Raw genomic sequence first — 16,948 nt, forward strand, 5'->3', positions numbered from 1 at the left:
CTAGGCCTATTATTAGTGCAACTACTTTACTCAATCATAATTCTTTTTTGCATGAAAGTTCTATTGAGCAGTGTCTAGTCAATTTAACGTCTTCAATTGCTACATAAATTATCAATCAGAGTATTGTAAACTGATGAAGTGTGGTGCACCATATGTGCTTAGTTAACCTTTTTCTTACTTCGTTGTTTTATAGTTTTTGTTTTGTTTTGGGTTTTTTTTCTTGTTGATCTCCTAAAGTGTCTAATGCAAATGGAAATCCTATTCCTAAGTCTCTAGAAGGCAAGTATGGATACAGATTTTAAGGAAATTATGTCCTCTATAATGATTTCCAAAACTTAACACTTCAGAAGGTCTTAGAATGTACTAGTGATGACAGTAATGCTTGAACAAGAATGGAAAATGTGCTGCTATTTAAAAAAGTAAATAATGAACTACTGATCATGAAACTATTGTCTCTGCTACTGTCTAAATACAGAAAAGTGATTTAAGCTACTGCACTCAAAGAAATAAAAAATTGCAAAAAAAAGTAAAACTAAAATCAAACCACACATTCATAATTCGATCCCTCGCCAGTTAGTCTAGCTATGGCTTTCGGAGGTAACCGTCAATGATAGGAGCAATTTAATATCTAATTGCAGAAAAGTAGAACTAAAATCAAATTACACATTCATAATTCGATCCCTCGCCAGTAGTCTAGCTATGGCCTTCAAGCCTCATTGTAAGACAGTTCAGAGGCATGTAGCCACCACATCTCTTCTCAGAGATAAGATACCATTGCCCTAGATGGTTTATTTCCATTACTGTTTGTAAGCATATTTCAGTATTTTACATTAATGAAATGAAGTATTATTTCCGCTGCATATCTGTGTTTATGGTTATCTCTGTAATTTGTTGCGTTCCTGTTTAAGTCCAGATCGGGACAGTCGGCTCCTTAGTAATTTTGGTCCAGTCTCTGGTCAATGATGGACACCAAACTCACTAAGTCCACAACCTTCCATCCTCAAATTGATGGCCAGACAGAGGTTGGCAATAGGATGATTGTGCACATTCTGCGCATGTACAACTCAAAGCATCCACGCACATGGGACGAGAGCCTCCCCTATGTCCAGCACAGCTACAACCGAGCTCTTCACAGCTCTACTGGCCATAGCCCTTTTCAGGTGGGCTTGGGATTCCAGCCACTATGCCCCATTGACGTGGCCATGCCACTTGCAGCTACTCACATAGATTCGGCTCATGTCCAGTCCGAAACAGATAAGGAAACCAACTTCATCGAGCACATCCAACATATTCGCCAACAGGTCCATGAAATTCTGGAGAAATCAAATGCCAAGTACAAGCAGCGACATGATCAACATCGGGTGCCACACAAGTTTTAGGTGGGCGACAAAGTCTGGTTGCATCTGCAAAAGGAACGCCTTACTAGAGCCTATCGGAAACTGAGACCACTCCAATATGGTCCTTACACCATTACTAAGGTTGTGGGATACAATGCATTTGAGATCAGCATTCCCCCATTCCTTGGCCTGCACCCAGTGTTCAATGTGGACTGCCTTCGACCATACTTTCCACCATTACTAGACACATCCGACATTGCAAAATAGCTCACACCCATAGAATTAAATCCAGATTGCATGGAACAAGCTGCAACTAATCGGATCATGGACACAGATCAAGAACACTCGCCAACAGAATATCCAACTGTATCGAGTTGTCAAAGCAGGCCAACTCCTTCACCAGGGCAAGTGGCTCACCAAGGACCAAGTTCAGCGAAAGTTTCCTCATCTCATGGAGGAACTCAACGCAATAGGGACCATTGCTTCCTAAGGGGGGAGGAATAATCCAAGTGGATATTGGTGGCCACCTGCCAAGTCCACCTGGACCCCCACCATTGTTTCTCTCAGCATTTTCAATTTCCTTAATTGTAGCACAACTTACTATTTTTAGCAGTTTTTCGGGTCCTGAATTGCTGGAGCCATTTTGAGGCCCTAAACGACGTTTTTTTGGAAATCTGGGAGCAACATGCGTCCATGTCATGTTGTCCTTCCCAAAGTGGTAGTGCTCGGATATATCTTTCTAACGAGCTATTGTACGCGTCAAACGGAGATCGTATGCCAAAGTTACGACCTCGAGAAGTTGATGTACCAATTTACCCAAACGGGGCCCACAGTTTGGCGTTTCATCTTCTAGGGTTAGGTTTTGGAATGTTAAGGTTTTTCCATTGTTTCTCAACAATAAATAGGCCTTCGAGCCTCATTGTAAGACAGTTCATAGGCATGTAGCCACCACATCTCTTCTCAGAGATAAGCTACCATCTCCCTAGCTGGTTTATTTCCATTACTGTTTGTAAGCATATTTCGGTATTTTACATTAATGAAATGAAGTATTATTTCCGCTGCATATCTGTGTTTATGGTTATCTCTGTAATTTGTTGCGTTTCTGTTTAAGTCTGGATCACTTTCGGAGGTAACCGTCAATGATATGAGCAATTTAATATCTAATTGCAGAAAAGTAAAACTAAAATCAAATTACACATTCATAATTCGATCCCTCGCCAGTAGTCTAGCTATGGCTTTCGGAGGTAACCGTCAATGATATGAGCAATTTAATATCTAATTGCAAAAAAGTAAAACTAAAATCAAACTACACATTCATAATTCGATCCCTCGCCAGTAGTCTAGCTATGGCTTTCGGAGGTAACCGTCAATGATATGAGCAAGTTGATTTCTAAACTAACTAACAAAGCAAGTAAAGAAGACTAAAATCAAAACAGAACTTGAATTAAAAAAAACTAAGAAAAGCAAAGTCAGCAGAGAGGTTAATCTCATGTTACTAGTTGATGCAAAAACATGTAAAGAAAAACCAATCTACAATCAACCGGTTGAACAAACTTACATGAATTAAAATTGCATGAATGGAAAATCTAATCTATCAAACTTGAAAGCAATCAAATGACATAATGAAATGAAAGAAAAATTACAAAATGAAATCTAATCTACCTTACATTCTAATATGCTCCATGACATCTACTTCACATCTCCTTCCATATTGAGAACATCAAAGCTTTATTCAAATTCTTCAAAAGTACAAAGTACAACAAAGTTCTCCAAAGCTTTCCAAAGCCATCTCACAAGCTAACAAGCTTAAGAACTAACAAGCTAAGACTTAAGAACTAACAAATGAAGGAGAGAGATCTCCTATTTATACAAAAAGATGAGAAGCCATCTCATTAATGAGAGTCCATGAATCTCTCCCTCTACCTCTAGAGTCCTAATCAAAATAGGAACTGATAAGACACATGTCTTCTTAGAGTTACAATATAATTAGGAGATGTGACAAATGTCCTCATGATCCCATGATTCTTTCCACTCAAATTCGAATTTGGCCTTAGAGTGCCACATAAGGGTCTTCTAAAAGCCTCCTTTCAACCTACACATGTCAACAATCTCAACCCATTTGTTAGGTATAAGCATATGCACATTATTTTCTAATTTTTAACCACAAATTCACTTAAAAAGCTTAGAATTAATAAAGTTTGGAAAAACATAAATGTGGCCCAATGATAATGAAAGTGGGATGAATGTGGTGACATAGTAGTGAAATGGAGGTGAAATGGAGGTGATATAATGGACATAATAGTGAAAGTGTAATAGAAATAAATGACATTTTCAAGACTCAACATACCCCCCAACTGAAGCTATTGCATGTTCTCATGTAATATATATTACATTAACTCTTTTGATCCTTGAGCTTTGGCTTAACTTTGCATGATATCATTTGATAACTTCATATTTTTGAAAAGTGTTTTACTTGAATTGCAACATGGTTGGTTCTTGTGTTACAACCAATTTTTTTTTTTTTTTTGCATTCTATTTTGATCTTTGAACTTTGCATAATGATATTTTGATTATTGTTGCAAAGTATATCTTTATTGGATTGCATGATGGTTGGTTCTTGTGTGACAACCATGATTTTGTTTGTATCCAATTTATCCTTTAAGCACTTTTTCAGAAGCCATTGTATGCTCATAATAACAATGTAATAGTTAATATATGTTGGAAGTATGTGGGCTCCTGAGTATGGTATGGACATGACAAGATATGAATATGAATGTATTCCCCCCCCCCCCCCCCAACTGATGGTATTGGCAATTTTATGAAATGAGGAAGAGAAATGTTTTTCCAACAATTATCATTCTAGATTTTTATGGAATTATATGGTCAAAAGTTAGAAAATGATATACCTTAACTTACCCTTTGGAATGGATGAGTTGTATGTGTGGTGGCTGCAAAATTCTGATCATATTTTTCTTCAAGTGGCTGAACAAGAGGAGTTATGGATAAAGAGTTAAGATGACCTTTTATTGCTTCTACTAAAACTTGCTGAATCTGCTACAAAATGCTGAAAATAATAGTCTTCATGTCTTCAAAACTCATTGGCACAATTCCTACTATGTGAAAAGATGTTCTGATGTCGAACATAGTAGGAAATTGTTGACTTAGTGGCCATTAATGGATGCCACTAGTCAACACGAGAACTCTCACCATTGATGACAATGAGAGTCAAGATGCCCAAACACATCTTGCTAGGTACGAATGATTTTGTCGATGTTGAGTCACCTAGAAGATATGACGAACAAGGGACATTAATGTATTCCCATTGTATGTCAGCATGAGGATTTGCCATTAAGGCATGCAAGCCTCAAGGTGTTTTTACAAAGAACTTAGACTCAAAGGACTATGGACTCAATAATTTGCATTGAAGCAAGGCTTATTTGCGGAATGAAAATGACAGGAAATGGAAGATGAAAATGGAAGATGGCAATGGAGAACAGAAATGGCAATGGGCAATAAGCATGTGAATGAGCCTCTTGCTTTTATTTGTGGGTTATGAATGGACAAAAAGAGATGGAAAGTGTATGTGAATGTAAATGGAAAATATGGAGGAAAATGAGATGAATGGTTTATTGTGAGGTATGGATGTGATGGAGACAATAATATCTGAAAGTTATTCAAGTGTTTGGATCTGATTTTACATCAGCATATTTTCTCTTTATTGCTGATCATCCTCTTATGAAACAAATTGGTCTCTTAGAGAGACACCATTCTCTTGTAGTCATTTGTCATTCCTCTTGGAACCTGCAAAAAAAACTAATACTTCTTTTGCAATGGAATGTAAGGTTATCAAAGGAGAGAGGTGATCAATCTCTCTAGTTATTATATTTACACACAAAACTAAGAATTTGTATTAATGAAACAAGTCTTCAAAGGAAAAATCAAAAGAATTTATAGCTGCTTTGGAATTGGTGCCCCAAGTTGAATGTTGTTTTTTTTCAGCAATTTATTTCATTATTTTCCATTTCAAACTCTAATGATGGATTTCTCAATGTGTAGATTTCCAACGGTACTTAAATCATCAAAATCTGATTTCGTATGAAAAAGTTAGGCTGATTTGAACAATAAGGTTTTTTTCAGCTACGGAATTGGACTTCAACTGCAGAATGTGCACGGTTTTTGTAGCTAAAAATCTTGAATACAAAGTTAGCCATTCATCTTTCATCATCAATCCAAAATTAATCAATACCTTCAGAAAAGTGAGCAAATAACTTATTCATTTCATTGATTCAAAATTATTATTTTTTCTTGACATGCAGCGACTTAGTGTGGCGACTCAGTGTGGCGACTTAGTGATAACACACAACTTGACTTCCCTTTGACCAGGGTCTTTTTCATCGAATTGGATCAAATGAATAGGACACCATCCATATACTGACATTTTCCCAGCTACCCATGTGGCTTGTTTTGCTTGATGACACCTACAACCTAGAGTTTAACAAAAACAGCTGCGGAAAGTTGAATCAGCTGCGGAAAGTGGCTGCATTCCGCAGCTAAAAGACAATCAACCATCAGTTTTGAAATTCAGCACGCAATCCTCCAATTTTTGTATGATCAGTAGCAAGATCAATTGGTACCAAGGCATAGTTCTCAAGGCCACTGATTAAAGGAATTCTAGAGACTGGATTCAGCCATATGCTAATTATTGATTTACTCAAATTACTTAAAACCAGAGCATATAATCCACCCTCGTTGTAAGTGCAATTTTATAAAGATGAGCTTGATCGACGTTTTTCATGGGATTACGGGTTGACAGAGGTTGTTTTATTGTAGAGTTTTTGGCTGAAAGTATGGTCAGACTGCCAAGCACGTCACAATAAAGTTAAACACGTACACAGAACTTGTCAATGGAGACAAAATCCATGAGTATCAACACCTGTGCCGATATTTTAGCAAGTAAAATGTCGAGTCATAGGAATAGCTGTTAGATGGGTGCTTGGAGAAGTGTCGTTATACATTAAAGTCAAAATTAAATACTAAAAAGCTCCATGCCACGTCTATCAATCGATTGTGAAGAGCCGTATCCAACCAGTTCACGTAATGGAGTTACTCACTAAACAAAGCCGTCTTCAATTGGGATTACTGTTAACAAGCGTGTGATGAAGTATGATTTCATTAAGGACGGGAGGCGTGTAACCAGGAGTTGAATGCCACCGCACAGTTGATACCCAAATTGGAATCCCCTACCCCAGACAACTGAATTAAATCAAACATCAAACTATCAGTTCATCAATTGAAATTCCATTTTTTTCTCACGCGGCAGGCAAAAATGCGCTCCAAAGAACCGAGGATATCTCCCAAACTGCCATGAATTTCTAAAAACTGTTTTTGAGTTATCTAATTGACCCTACTAGCGAAAAAACCCATGTTTTAGTTTTTCCAAATTCGCCTCCGTTTGGCCAAATCGTGCTCTCAAAGTTTGACGTTTTTCTCTGTTTACGTTTTTCTGAGTTAATGTTTTTACTGTTCTGCATTTTATGAATTTGTTGCATTCGGCTGTAAAATTTTCGAATTCAGAGGTAGGACGATACATCTTTATTTGCCAGCGGCAGTATGCACAATGTTGAAACACGTAATTTGGTTTTAGCCTCAGGGATATAAATGAAATTCGTGAAGTGGAATTCTCTGTAAAATCGATTTCAAAGAAAGATTGTTTTCAGATGCAATCAACAACAAATATGGTGAGCGAATTGCCAATAACCAGAACTCAAAGAAGTCTATGAGGCCTTCAATAGAGATCATGAGCTCAGCATTTTCTCTAGGAGTATTGGTGACCGCGACACGCCTTAAGCCTCTGTTTTTAATCCATTTGCACAGTTTATGTAGGCCATCCATAGGTTTCAGATTCTATTATTATCGAGAAATTTCCTATGTTGGCTTTCCAAAAACTTTCCAAAACCAAAAGCTTCCTATATGAGTAAGATGCATAGTCCAAATGAATGCAAATGGATTGCTTACAAAGGACTGAGGATGCACTGAAACGAAATCATGAAGAGGCCAAAACATCAAATCAATGTGTACGCAGATTTTTAATATTTTGACATTGGGAGGTTTCAAAAAAATTTCCATATAAATTGGATGCCACATTCACTCTTTTGAAAGCCACACAAGGGTTTTTTTTTAATTTCAATTGGCCTCATCTTATTTTCTTTACAACAGTCCATGCAATTTGATATGTTGAATTTGCACTTTTGATTTTTTTAATGTTTTTGCAGGTTTGTTTCAAAACCAAAGCTCAAGCAGGAATGCAAATTTTCTACTGAGGCCACAATGAAAGCTAGGATTGAAGACAACCATAGATTTTTTTTCTTTTATCTTTTTTTCTCTGAAATTGTAAATTTTTATAAGAAGGATTAATGATTTTCAATTTCAGGCAGCAAAGGCTTCAAGGAAAATATGCTAAAAACAGGACTTTGACTGAGGTCTTAGGCTGGTTTTTTTATCGATCTGAGCTGGGTGACTAGGATAGGATCCATGTCGAGACAATTCTGGAGATGCCCATGTGGTCAGTTTCTTCATTGGACGTCTGTAACCTGCTAAACCTTGAAATCAGCTGCGGAATTCTCAACTAGCTGCGGAATCAGGCTACATTTCGCAGCTAAGTTGCAAAACCTTATTAAAACAAGATACAGTGTTTTGAGGACCACTACAAACCATAACCAGTCAATCTTGGACATTTTAACCCATCAAAGCAGCTGGGTTTCATATTTTTTATTTATTTTTTGAATCAATTGAAATGATGAAGTTTATTTTGTCTCCTTTTTTTTTAACATAACAATTCTTTTTTTGATCCTCTAGATCACACAAAGTGCAGGAGGAGAGTATACTCAAGAATTATTAATTTTTTTTACATAACAATCCTTTTTCTGATCCTCCAAATCACACAAAGTGCGGGAGGAGAGCATACTCAAGAATTATTAAAAAAAAATTGGATGTAAGAAATAAGGTCTCCTAATTACACTTCCCTGGCAACAGCGCCAAAATGTCTAGTCAATTTAACGTCTTAAATTGCTCTACATAAATTATCAATTCGGGTATCGTAAACTGATGAAGTGTGGTGCACAATATGTGCTTAGTTAACCTTTTTCTTACTTCATTGTTTTATAGTTTTTGTTTTGTTTTGGGGTTTTGTTCTTGTTGATCTCCTAAAGTGTCTAATGCAAATGGAAATCCTATTCCTAAGTCTCTAGAAGGCAAGTATGGATACAGATTTTAAGACAATTATGTCCTCTATAATGATTTCCAGAACTTAACACTTCAGAAGGTCTTAGAATGTACTAGTGATGACAGTAATGCTTGAACAAAAATGGAAAATGTGTTGCTATTTAAACAAGTAAATAATGAACTACTGATCATGAAACTATTATCTCTGCTGTTGTCTAAATAAAGAAAAGTGATTTAAGCTACTGCACTCAAAGAAATCAAAAATTGCAAAAAAAAGTAAAACTAAAATCAAATCACACATTCATAATTCGATCCCTCACCAGTTAGTCTAGCTATGGCTTTTGGAGGTAAATGTCAATGATATGAGCAATTTAATATCTAATTGCAAAAAAGTAGAACTAAAATCAAATGACACATTCATAATTCGTTCCCTCGCCAGTAGTCTATCTATGGCTTTCGGAGGTAACCGTCAATGATATGAGCAATTTAATATCTAATTGCAGAAAAGTAAAACTAAAATCAAATTACACATTCATAATTCGATCCCTCGCCAGTAGTCTAGCTATGGCTTTTAGAGGTAACCGTCAATGATATGAGCAATTTAATATCTAATTGCAGAAAAGTAAAACTAAAATCAAATTACACATTCATAATTCGATCCCTCGCCAGTAGTCTAGCTATGGCTTTCGGAGGTAACCGTCAATGATATGAGCAAGTTGATTTCTAAACTAACTAACAAAGCAAGTAAAGAAGACTGAAATCAAAACAGAATTGGAATTAAAAAAAACTAAGAAAAGCAAAGTCAGCAGAGAGGTTAATCTCATGTCACTAGTTGATGCAAAAACATGTAAAGAAAAACTAATCTACAATCAACTGGTTGAACACACTTACATGAATTAAAATTGCATGAATGGAAAATCTAATCTATCAAACTTGAAAGCAATCAAATGACATAATGAAATCAAAGCAAAATTACAAAATGAAATCTACTCTACCTTACATTCTAATATGCTCCATGACATCTACTTCACATCTCCTTCCATGTTGAGAACATCAAAGCTTTATTCAAATTCTTCAAAATTACAAAGTACAACAAAGTTCTCCAAAACTTTCCAAAGCCATCTCACAAGATAACAAGCTTAAGTACTAACAAGCTAAGACTTAAGAACTAACAAATGAAGGAGAGAGATCTCCTATTTATACAAAAAGATGAAAAGCCATCTCATTAATGAGAGTCCATGAATCTCTCCCTCTACCTTTAGAGTCCTAATCAAAATAGGAACTGATAAGACACATGTCTTCTTAGAGTTACAATATAATTAGGAGATGTGACACATATCCTCATGATCCCATGATTCTTTCCACTCAAATTCGAATTTGGCCTTAGAGTGCCACATAAGGGTCTTCTAGAAGCCTCCTTTCAACCTACACATGTCAACAATCTCAACCCATTTGTTAGGTATAAGCATATGCACATTATTTTCTAATTTTTAACCACAAATTCACTTAAAAAACTTAGAATTAATAAAGTTTGGAAAAAACATAAATGTGGCCCAATGATAATGAAAGTGGGATGAATGTGGTGACATAGTAGTGAAATGGAGGTGATATAATGGACATAATAGTGAAAGTGTAATGGAAATGAATGACATTTTCAAGACTCAACAAGCAGTATGCATTAGATAATGACTTTCACGATGTTTATGCAAGCTTGAGTCAAGGTAACCAAGTAGAAGAATTGGATTATCATTTACATGATAACTTGTTGTACCACCATCTTGGTAAGCTTTGTATTCCACAGGGAGAAAAAATCAACATCATAAGAGAGGAACATACTTCTCTTATTCCTGGTCATTTCGGTGTAAGTTAGACAGTGGCACATCTACAGACGTATTGTTATTGGCCTCGTATGCTTGAAATTGTGTCACGTTTTATTAAAGGATGTTCATTATGTGCAATCAGTAAGCCTAACAATAGGAAGTTATGATTGTACACACCACTTCTGGTACCTTCGCGACCATGGGAGAGTGTTTCTATGGATTTTGTAGGAGGTCTTCAATTGTCAAAAAGAGGTCATGCTTATTTGTATGTAGTTGTGGATAGGTTCAACAAAATGTGTAATTTGATGCCATTTAAAAAGAAAATTAGAGTTGAACAAACTGCTCAATTATTTTTTCATAATGTATGGGTGCATTTGGATTGCCCACATCCATTGTTAGTGATCGATATTCTCACTTTGTTGGGAACTTTTGGTCAAGTTTGTGGGAATCCATGGACAACAAATTGAAAAAGAGTACAACATTTCATCCGCAAATAGATGGTTAAACATAGCAGTGATACATTGTCTTCATGGGTATTGCAGCAGGCATCCTAAGTTGTGGGATGAACATTTTCACTACATTCAGCATGTTTACAATTGGGCCAAGCACTCTTCAACTCAAACATCGCCATTTGAAGCATGTTTGGGATACTTGCCTAAGTCTCCTTTGGATTTAATTTTTGGAAAGGATGTTGCTATTGATGGTCATAGTGACATAGAAAAAGCAAGAAGGTTCATTGAACAAATCCAATTGGTACACCAAAGAGTTCAAGAACAACTGGAAAAGAGCCAAGGCAAGTACAAGTCAAGGCACGACAAGCATCGGGTAGATCACAAGTTCCAAGTCGGTGATGAAGTTTGGCTTCACATTAGCAAAGAGAGGCTCCAAGGAGAAGGTAAAAAGATGAAACCAATTCGATATGGTCCATTCAGAATTCTGGAAAAGATTGGTGACAATGCCTTCATGTTGGATTTTCCTTCATATATGAAAATTTATGTTGTTGTTAATGTGGGAAATTTAAGGTTGTACGAGCCTCCTTTCATTGAAGATCAAGGAGAGAATGTTGAAATTTCGTCCATTGAAGATTTCTCTCCTGAATACCTTGATGAACTACATCAAGATACCATTCTTGATAGAAGAACAAGGTCTTCAAAACAAGGGAATGTGGATTACCTTTTGTGGGGCTCAAAGGAACAAATCCTTCCAAAGCCAAATGGATCGATATTGGAAAGGTGAGGGAAATGTACCCTCACCTGTTGAATAAATGAAAGCGATATTTTGGTGTCCAAAAGCTTCCAGTGGGTAGGAATGACCAGGTTCTCAAAAAAATTCTCAATATTAAAAGTTGTCGGATCTTTGTGGAACCTGAACGATCGTGTAGTGCTCGTCGTCTTGAATCTGGCACAACTCGTTTCATGTGAAAAAGAATCCATATACTCCAAAAAATATGTTCTGTTTGTTTTCCCAAACATGCAAATCTATAAAAAAAAATGCAGGTAGCCCAGTCAGCAGTCGGTACTACTGACGTCGCACTGACTGAGCATGCTTACATGGCAGGGTGACTGTGCATTGACTATTTTCCTCCGGTGAATTAGGTGGTGACAAGTGGCACGATTTTGCTGGTTCTAATTTGGGCTCATTGTGTGGTTGGTGGCCAACCACAGACTACCACGTGGCCTAGTGAGGGGCCGCCACGTGGCAGCCTGAGGGCCACCAAAAATTGGGTAAGGTTTGAGAAGCATTGGGCAGGGGTCGAACCTGCGACTTCCAAGTGACAAAGTCCAAGCTGTTACCAACATATCACACGCTAGTGCTTAATAACTAAGGTTGTCGGCATATATCTAAACTCCAACTGTTGCACCATTCGAAAAAGGGGCCAGCCCCTAGGTGCGTGCTACCTAACGGAACCTCGGGAGATGGAAAGTGGGGGCCCGATCAGTGGGGAGGGTCGTTGGCATTAGCCCCGGGCATGTGGCCCCCCCATATGGCTTGATTTTCAGAAAATAGGCTACATTGGGCATTTAATCCATATGACAAATTTGCCTAGAATTTGGTGGAATCGGCGCCCAATTAGCGGAAATTAGGGAAAATTTGTAGGATAATGTTGGATTTTGGGGAAATGGTAGAGCGAATAGTGCAAGAGCTAAGGAAAGCCATAACTTCTTCAATTTTTGACCAATTCAAGGGAAATAAGAGGCTAAACAAGCATTTTTGGGCATTCTGGAGCCATTGGAGAAGGTTTCAGAGTTGTTTGAGTATTGTAAACTGATTTATTCACAATGTTGAGCATAATAGAGAGGGCCAAGCCGTTGGAAGCTGGACCAAGGAGACATAGCCCAGGAGGGATGAACTCCTTCATCACAAGTTGTTGTGATATTGTTTTGGTGTTGTTCTTGTCTGTTGTATGTTGTTGTTCAGTAAATTGTTTATGTTAATTTGTACATGAAATTTACATATAAAGAAAACACTCAAAAACTCATGATAAAACTTTCAATTAACCTCATGAATCCTTAAACACTTTTACATATTCTGAAGAGGAATTTAGTACAACAAAACTAATTTTCCCATTCAGATCACTTAGTCATTTTGTTGGGTAGATCTCTAGTTGAACGCAAAGGGTTTTGCAGTAGTACGATGAAGCAGAACCAACATCAAGGTGGAATAGAGAAGAGCACACACATAGGGAAAATTTTCCTTAGGGAACTTCTAGTCTCAAGAAGTTCGATTTTTCCTTGTAGATCGACATTATTTGTGAGTAGATCTTCTCACTCCAAAAGGGAGTGTGAGTAGAAGAGTAGTAGCCGAGAAGAAGGAAAGAGGAATTTTTTGACAGTTCATTAAGATGGCCACTGTTGGGTTTCATGATTAGGACAAGTTGGATGAAGCTTCCAACTATGTCATCCAGAAGGAAAGGATGTCCTTCCTTTTATATGAATTTGGCCTAAAATCCTACATTGACAATGTAGTGGAGGTTCCTCAGGATGCAAATTAGCAAAAGGAATATAAGAATGAAATGGCGTGGGTGAAGCAGTTGATCCTAGATGGAGTCCGAGATCATATAGTCTCACACATAGTTGGGAATGATACTGATAAAGAGATGTGGTATGCTTTTTCCACACTATATCAGGGCACTTCTGAGTAACGAAAGATGTTGCTGGAGAAGAAGCTGAGATGCATCAAAATGCAGAAAGGGGAAGGCATAGATCCCTTCCTCACTAGGATTCAGGAGGTCCATGGCCAACTTAAAATTGTTGGGGCAATGCCTCAACCAACAAAGCTAGTGAGATTGGCACTGAATAGTGTCTCTAAGGAGTGGAAAGTTTTTGTCCAAAGCATATTGGGCAGAGACAAGCTACCAGAATGGGATAGGATCTGGTCCTATTTGCAACAGGAGGAGTTGAGGAAAGCTCTCATAAAGAGCTTCATCAATGGCAACAATAGCAGTGGACCGAAGGTGGTGAAGGAGGAGGAGAATGTGGCCCTCACATCAAAGGGTTGCAGTCAGGGGTAGGGGGAGCAGAGAAAGAAGAAGGAGGACCTGTCAAAGGTCAAATGCTTCAGGTGTGATGAGCTGAGATAGTACAACTTGCATTGACCTCTCAAGAAGAAGGACAGCTCGGAGAAGCAGGACCAACAGGTATCTTCTACAGAGATTGATAGGTTTTCCTCCATGTTGGAGGAAGACTTCGTTATGTTCATCGATATACCCCCAAGAGTGAGGTGGGGTGACTTGGTGTTATAGCCCCAGAGCGCTACAAATGGGAAAGATCCTTGACGAATCCACCTCCTGGATCAATACCTTTCTGCGGGGGCCCACAGTATTCAGTAGCAGGATGGATCAATGACAGTTGATGTAGTCAAATTCCAAAGTCACAATTGCAAAGACTAGTAGCAGTCAGATGATGGGGATCGCAGTGCAGAGTTGGCAATAGTGCAGTAGTGCAAATTCAGCACCAACGCAACATCTTCATTGGATGATGCATAGGCTATTAGCAGTCAGAGACTCGGGTGACAGATGCATTATATTGATCACAGTTGATTCAGTTGCAGATGTTGCAGTAGCAGCAACAACATAGTTACAGTGTAGATGCATTGTTGGAAGCAGTTCAACAAGGTCAGCAACAGCGCAGATGCAACGCATATAAGAGTTGCGCAGTATTTGGTGGGAAGCAGCAGCGAGAAATCAGCAGTGTGATAGGAGATGATGTAGAGACAGGGTGTTGTGGTAACATGTGCATCACTAGAATACTTTCCTCGCCAAGAGGGAGTGTTAGTTTTTGTAGCCTTGAATGTGTTCTAGCCACAAAATTACGTGGAGAGGCTAAAATACATGAGATCTCCAAGACCCATAAATCATTTATTGAAATTCTAAATAGAAGTGACTTAATTAGATAACCAATTTTTAATGTTTCCTAAGTCTAAACTTAGGAAATCTGGTTAAATAATTAGTATCAATTAAGTCAAGGTGAGAATAATATATAAACTCACACAGATCAATTGTAAGATGATCTTAGCCATTGATTGAGTTTTAATCTTGGCCGTTGGAGCTCCAACAGTGGATTATAAGAGGAATTTGATGGGAACTTGGAGAACACATCTGAGAGCACCAAAAGTTCGATTTCTTGGTAGATCGATTTCCAGAGTAGCAACAATCAGTTGTCAGAGAGAGACAGAGATTGAAGCAGTATTTGAGGGGTGGAGACAGTGAGGCTATAGGAAGTATTCCATATCCAGTGAGTACATTTGCAGAGAGGAAGAAGAGCCACAGAGAAGCTAACGCGGGGACTGTGCAGTAGATTCTAGAGGCACGTTTGATTTGCTGAGAGGGAAATACGTCTTCAATTCCAGAAGCCGGGAAGGAGTCCCAGAGTGCTAGAGAAGGATTTTCTCAGCCAACAGAAGGCAAAACAACTTAATCACATACCAGTAAGAGGCTTGACGTCAAGCAGACTGCGCAATGCAGTGCAAAGGCTAATGTAGAGGGTCATAGGGTCGATTTTTTTGAAGGCAGGTTGTGTCGAGATTTACCTGTGGCGTGAGGAAATTCCTCACTAGATTTTTGCAAGTAATTTTCTCTATAGGATTGCCATAATTCGACATCAAGTGGTACTCATAATTTCTCACTGTTGCATAATAATAAAACCCTCAGCTACTGCACTGGTTTTCCAAACTTGGGTTTTTATGGGGACTTTTATCCAAAAATAATTGTGTTATATTTTATGTGTGTGTGCTAGCATTTCTCAGCTTCCAGCGTTTTATTTTTTCACAAAATTTTATTTGTGAAGGTTGCAGTGTGTTTTTTTCTTCGATATTTGTTGTAGAAAATAAATTGTTAAATTAATTAACAATTAGGAGAAATAATACCAATTGTTGCAATAGGACTCCATATTGGAATTTTCACATCTTAGGGGCACGTGGTTGCAGAAGCCCAAAGAACCAAGGGGCAAGAGCAATTACAAAGGGAAATAGGCCCCCGACAGAAGCCCGAATGGCTTAACACCCAAGTGCCAAGCCACTGGTCGTGGCACCTGATTCTATGGCAGAGTTGCAATAAGGAGGCTAATAGAAAAGGGGCGAAGAGAATTGGGATAATAAGATTTCGTAACTTCTATTTTAATAGAGTTACAATGCATGGGGACTCTGAAATATCGAATGTTGTTTTGTATGAAAGCCTTCGGTCACAGGCAATGGTTCTATGGCGAATAAGCAAATAGGAGCTAAACGAAGAGGAGCTAGGGCATCGAGAGGTTGTGATTTCGTAAATTTATTTTTATAAGAGTTACGATATATTGAGGCCCAATACTACAACAAAGGAGTATGGAAGACAAATGGGTAAACAACTTAGTAAATGCATGTAGAAGGTTGGTGTCGCAGGAGTAATTACAGCTGCATAAATCGTTGGGTCAAGGCGAGAAGGACCATGATCTGCGGAAAGGAGTTTGGTCCTGTTTTGTGCTAAGAAGTACATCGTCCCTGATATAGCGTGCACGTTGTTGTAACTTAAGAAACCAATTTCCTGGCTATGGAGAAATTGTGCTTAAGACATTAATGATTATTGTTTGTTGTCACTTATTTGTCACTTTATTGTTTGTTGTATTATTAAATGAAGGACCTGGAAAACTTGATCTTTAACCCTTAATACATATGTGACCAGAAAATCTCATAATGCCATTTGTTGCTAGATATAAATGATGAATGAAGAAATCTTGAAGGAGAAGTTAAAGATAATATGTTGTTTAACACAGAACCTACTATCCATCACTTAGAAGAATTATGAAAATGAGAACTGAATCATAGACAATATTCTGCCTTACACAGAAACTATTATCTATAAATTAGAAAGGAAGGTGAAAACTTCAAGCATAGGAGCACTCTTTTAAGGGATTTTAACTTTATCTACATAAGAAAATAAAGACCTGCAACTTCATCACTATACTTGAAAGAAGAAAACATAAGATGACACATGACAGAGAAGTTACAAAATTATACCCAACAATTCATGGAAACTTCTGATTCTTTCATTAATCAACAACTATATCAGGAATACAGTGGCTTAGTCTCTAGGTTCTC

Source organism: Pinus tabuliformis, chromosome Q, assembly GCF_031772625.1.
Source record: "Pinus tabuliformis cultivar Carrire ecotype Pingquan chromosome Q, CPIR1, whole genome shotgun sequence".
Taxonomy (NCBI): domain Eukaryota; kingdom Viridiplantae; phylum Streptophyta; class Pinopsida; order Pinales; family Pinaceae; genus Pinus; species Pinus tabuliformis.